Source organism: Eriocheir sinensis, chromosome 1, assembly GCF_024679095.1.
Source record: "Eriocheir sinensis breed Jianghai 21 chromosome 1, ASM2467909v1, whole genome shotgun sequence".
Lineage (NCBI taxonomy): Eukaryota > Metazoa > Arthropoda > Malacostraca > Decapoda > Varunidae > Eriocheir > Eriocheir sinensis.
The window spans coordinates 37,530,346-37,535,709 of NC_066509.1; positions in this window are offsets into that span (position 1 = coordinate 37,530,346).

Below are 5,364 nucleotides of genomic sequence, written 5' to 3' on the forward strand. Positions count from 1 at the left end.
CCATTATTTCACCAATTATTCCGTGGAAATATTAGGCTATCAGCAGATTTTACAGGTGTATTACAGAGATCGAGACACTCCACATTTTTCGTCATATTTATTCTTGACAGTTATTCCTTATATTTCATATTTTTTCACGTTTCTCCTGCCACTCCTCCGCTCAGTGTTTGCATGTCCCACCAACCCTGCCATGACCGTCACCACGCCGACACCACGAAAACAACGGCTGATGGTGATGCTTGTTAGCAGGCTGGCAGGGCCTCGGGTTAGGCTGCGTACCAGACGGCTGTGAGAGCCCCAAATCAGCTGATGTTCGGCGCCAAAAAGAGGTCACAGCTTGGAGTACAGGAGTGAGCTGCGAGAGATGTGATGACTGGTACCATGTGGGCTGCATGGTGGTGAAGGGCGCGGTAAAGCCCGAACACATGAAGATCCTGAAATGCAAGAACATATGGTTTGTGTGTGAAGCGTGTCAAGAAAGAACAAGGAGAGTGGAAGGAAAAAGATAAGAAAACAAGAAAAGAGGAGGAAGCGGCAGACGCCAAGAGACATCCCCCTGGCGATGAGGTGGAGAAGGCAGAGCCAGTGGTGGCTGCGGATCACAACTACCACAAGGGCACCGCAGCCAGCGAGGATGCAGGGAAGATGGAGGAAGGAGCAGAGGCGGGAGAGAAGAAGGAGGCTGCACCAGGGACGGAGAGTAAGAGGAAACCAGCAGCAGTGAAGGAGAAGGAGGCTGAACCAGGGACGGAGAATAAGAGGAAACCAGCAGCAGTGAAGGAGAAGGAGGCTGAACCAGGGACGGAGAGTAAGAGGGAGCCAGAAGCAGTGAAGGAGAAGGAGGCTGAACCAGGGACGGAGAGTAAGAGGGAGCCAGAAGCAGTGAAGGAGAAGGAGGCTGAACCAGGGACGGAGAGTAAGAGGGAGCCAGAAGCAGTGAAGGAGAAGGAGGCTGAACCAGGGACGGAGAGTAAGAGGGAGCCAGAAGCAGTGAAGGAGAAGGAGGCTGAACCAGGGACGGAGAGTAAGAGGGAGCCAGAAGCAGTGAAGGAGAAGGAGGCTGAACCAGGGACGGAGAGTAAGAGGGAGCCAGAAGCAGTGAAGGAGAAGGAGGCTGAACCAGGGACGGAGAGTAGAGGGAGCCAGAAGCAGTGAAGGAGAAGGAGGCTGAACCATGGACGGAGTGTCAGTGTGAGCCAGAAGCAGTGAAGGAGAAGGAGGCTGAACCAGGGACGGAGAGTAAGAGGGAGCCAGAAGCAGTGAAGGAGAAGGAGGCTGAACCAGGGACGGAGAGTAAGAGGGAGCCAGAAGCAGTGAAGGAGAAGGAGGCTGAACCAGGGACAGAGAGTAAGAGGGAGGCAAAAGCAGCAGTGATGGAGAAGGAGGCTGAACCAGGGACGGAGAATAAGAGGGAGGCAAAAGCAGCAGTGAAGGAGAAGGAGGCAGAAGCAGCAGTGAAGGAGAAGGAGGCTGCACCAGGGACGGGGAGTGAGAAGGAGGCAGAAGCAGCAGTGAAGGAGAAGGAGGCAGAAGCAGCAGTGATGGAGAAGGAGGCTGAACCAGGGACGGGGAGTGAGAAGGAGGCAGAAGCAGCAGTGATGGAGAAGGAGGCTGAACCAGGGACGGAGAGTGAGAAGGAGGCAGAAGCAGCAGTGAAGGAGAAGGAGGCAGAAGCAGCAGTGAAGGAGAAGGAGGCAGAAGCAGCAGTGATGGAGAAGGAGGCTGCACCAGGGACGGAGAGTGAGAAGGAGGCAGAAGCAGCAGTGAAGGAGAAGGAGGCAGAAGCAGCAGTGATGGAGAAGGAGGCTGCACCAGGGACGGGGAGTGAGAAGGAGGCAGAAGCAGCAGTGAAGGAGAAGGAGGCAGAAGCAGCAGTGATGGAGAAGGAGGCTGCACCAGGGTCGGTGATGGAGAAGGAGGCAGAAGCAGCAGTGAAGGAGAAGGAGGCAGAAGCAGCAGTGATGGAGAAGGAGGCTGAACCAGGGACGGGGAGTGAGAAGGAGGCAGAAGCAGCAGTGAAGGAGAAGGAGGCAGAAGCAGCAGTGATGGAGAAGGAGGCTGCACCAGGGACGGGGAGTGAGAAGGAGGCAGAAGCAGCAGTGATGGAGAAGGAGGCTGAACCAGGGACGGAGAGTGAGAAGGAGGCAGAAGCAGCAGTGAAGGAGAAGGAGGCAGAAGCAGCAGTGAAGGAGAAGGAGGCAGAAGCAGCAGTGATGGAGAAGGAGGCTGCACCAGGGACGGAGAGTGAGAAGGAGGCAGAAGCAGCAGTGAAGGAGAAGGAGGCTGAACCAGGGACGGAGAGTGAGAAGGAGTCAGAAGCAGCAGTGATGGAGAAGGAGGCTGAACCAGGGACGGAGAGTAAGAGGGAGCCAGAAGCAGTGAAGGAGAAGGAGGCAGAAGCAGCAGTGAAGGAGAAGGAGGCTGAACCAGGGACGGAGAGTGAGAAGGAGGCAGAAGCAGCAGTGAAGGAGAAGGAGGCAGAAGCAGCAGTGAAGGAGGCTGAACCAGGGACGGAGAGTGAGAAGGAGGCAGAAGCAGCAGTGAAGGAGAAGGAGGCTGAACCAGGGACGGAGAGTGAGAAGGAGGCAGAAGCAGCAGTGAAGGAGAAGGAGGCAGAAGCAGCAGTGAAGGAGAAGGAGGCTGAACCAGGGACGGAGAGTAAGAGGGAGCCAGAAGCAGCAGTGAAGGAGAAGGAGGCTGCACCAGGGACGGAGAGTGAGAAGGAGGCAGAAGCAGCAGTGAAGGAGAAGGAGCCAGAAGCAGCAGTGAAGGAGAAGGAGACTGAACCAGGGACGGAGAGTGAGAAGGAGGCAGAAGCAGCGGGGAAGGTAAGGCAGGGTGCAGAAAGTCCAGAGGAGGGCAAAGGAGCAGCAGCAGAGAAACAGGAGGTAGTAACTACACCAGAGGTAAGTGTGGAGGAGGAAATGTCATCAACAGGCCCACCAGCGAGGATCAGGGAAGCCGCAGGAGAGACAACAGGGGTCCAGACAGGAGGGGAGAAGGGAGCAACAGGAAAGACGTCAGGGGTTAAGGAAGGGAGAGAAACAACAGCAGCAACCCAGACGGCAGGGGTGAGGAGAAAAGGAGCAGCAGAGGACAACCAGAAGAACGAGTCTGGCCAGCACTTCACCCCATGGGTCGGGGTGGGGAGCCAAACCTGGCAGAAGGTGCAGGATGGGCGGCGAATGAGAAGGAGGCCAGGAAAGCTGCAGCAACGGCTGTGGCTGTTCGGGGACAGCATCCTGAAGGGGGTGGGAAAGGAGATCCACTTCCTAACAGATGGCTTCTACAGGATAATGGACAGGACCGAAAGTGGTGCCAGAATAGAAAAGATCAAGGGCATAGTGGAGGAGCACCTACCGGAAATTCTACCAGATGACCTAGTCGTGGTAGAAGGAGGAGGAAATGGTCTAGAGACTGTGGGTGAGGAAAGAAACGCTGAAGGAAATAGTCCAGCGAGTAAAATCACGGGTTCCAGGAAAAGTGGTAGCGATGAGTGTGCCGAGGAGGCGAAGCAAGGAGGGCACAGCGTACGAGTGGAAAAGGAAGTGAAAAAGACTGAAGAGTGGCAGTGTGACGGTCTTCAACTCAGTGAAAATATGGCCTGGAAAAGAGTGTGGGCAGGAGATGGAGTGCATCTGTCCACCATTGGAAAAGTGTGGGCAGGCTGGAACATAGTGGAGTGGGCGCAGTACAGAGGAGTTGAACAGGAAAGAAAATAGCATGAGGCCATGAGAAGGCAGATGTGTTTCGCCTTCCTGAACACGAGAGGCTGGAGTGAAGGGAAGTGGAGAATTTTGTTGAAGGAGAGTGAAAACATTGAAGTGATCGGAGTAGGAGAAACGGGACGGCATGGCAGGGTACAGTGGCAGGAAGGTGACTGGCTGTGTATAGGGAGAGGAAGGAAAGTAGGAGAGAAAAAGGGAGGAGGAGTGGGTGTGATAGTGAAGGAGAGGGCGGGAAGGAAGGTAACGGAGGTAGACTTATTGGAAGAAACTGAGGAAAAGTTAGGATACAACAAGGGAGATCTGATCACAGTTAAGGTGACAGACCTGAAGGAAGAATGGTGGGTGACAGTGGTATATATGGGAGTAGAAGGGGCAGAAAACCGGGAGGAAAATAGGAATGGTGCATTAATGGAAATTAGCGGCAGGGTAGGAAAAGAAAAGTGGATTGTAATGGGAGGCCTCAATGGACACATAGGCCTAAATAATGCACCAGTCAACAGAAATGGACACATGTTGCTAGAATTTGTGGAGTCAGCTCATTTGAAAATTAAGAACTGGGAGCTTGAGGACCCAATAACTTGGAGGGACAGAGGGGCAGCATCAGCTATAGAGTATATCATGGCAAGTGAGGCAGTGGAGAAAAGCAAATGTAGGATATGGAAGGAAGAGGAGGTAGATATATCAGACCATATAATGATAGGTGTGACATGTGGAAAGGGAGGGAGGAAGGAACAGGAACAGGAGATGCAGACAGAGTGGAAGACAAAATGGGACACGCTGAATCCCGACTGGGAGAAATATAAGGATAACCTAGATGGAAAGCTATGTAGGGAAATAGAGAAAGGCAACAGGACAAGTGATCAGTGGGAAAAACAGGTAAAAGAGGTAATAGCAGAGGAGGCAGAGATATCAATAGGTATAAAGAAGTACAAGGTAGGAAAAAGGAGACTGAAAGGCTGGTGGGATGAAGAAGTAGAAAAAGCAATAGGAGATAGAAAAAGAGAAAACAGAAGGCAAAGGAAATTGCGGAAATTGACAGAGAAAGAAGGGGAGCAGCACAGACAGGAATGGGAGACGGCATATAGCAGTTATAGGAAGGTGCAGAAGGCGACACAGATCTTAATTAATAAGAAGATTGCTGATTGGGAGAGACTGCAGGCAGAGAAACTAAACAATCTACCCCGAGGAGAGAGAGAAAAAGAAGGGTGGAAAAGACTGAAGAGGAACCTAGGAGGAAAGAGGTAGATCAGAGGGTGATACTGAAAACAGAGGGCAGGAGACTGGAACAGAGGAAGAAATAAGGTCAGTAATAGAAGAGTACTGGAGTAAGGTAATCAAGATAGATACATGGAATAGAGGAATAGAGAACATGGTGATCTACAGTGACAGAAAGGAAATGGAGGAGGTAGGAATAGAAATAGGGGAGGTAGAGCGAGCACTGAAAATGTTGAAGAATGGGAAGGCGGCAGGAACAGATGACATTATCGGAGAATTCCTTAAGTATGGAGGAGATGCAGTCAAGAAGGTTATTTTTAATATCTGCAAGGAGGTTCTGGAGGAAGGGGAGGTACCACAGGACTGGAAAAAGAGCAGGGTAACTCTAATACATAAAGGAGGGGGAAAGGATAAAGCAGAG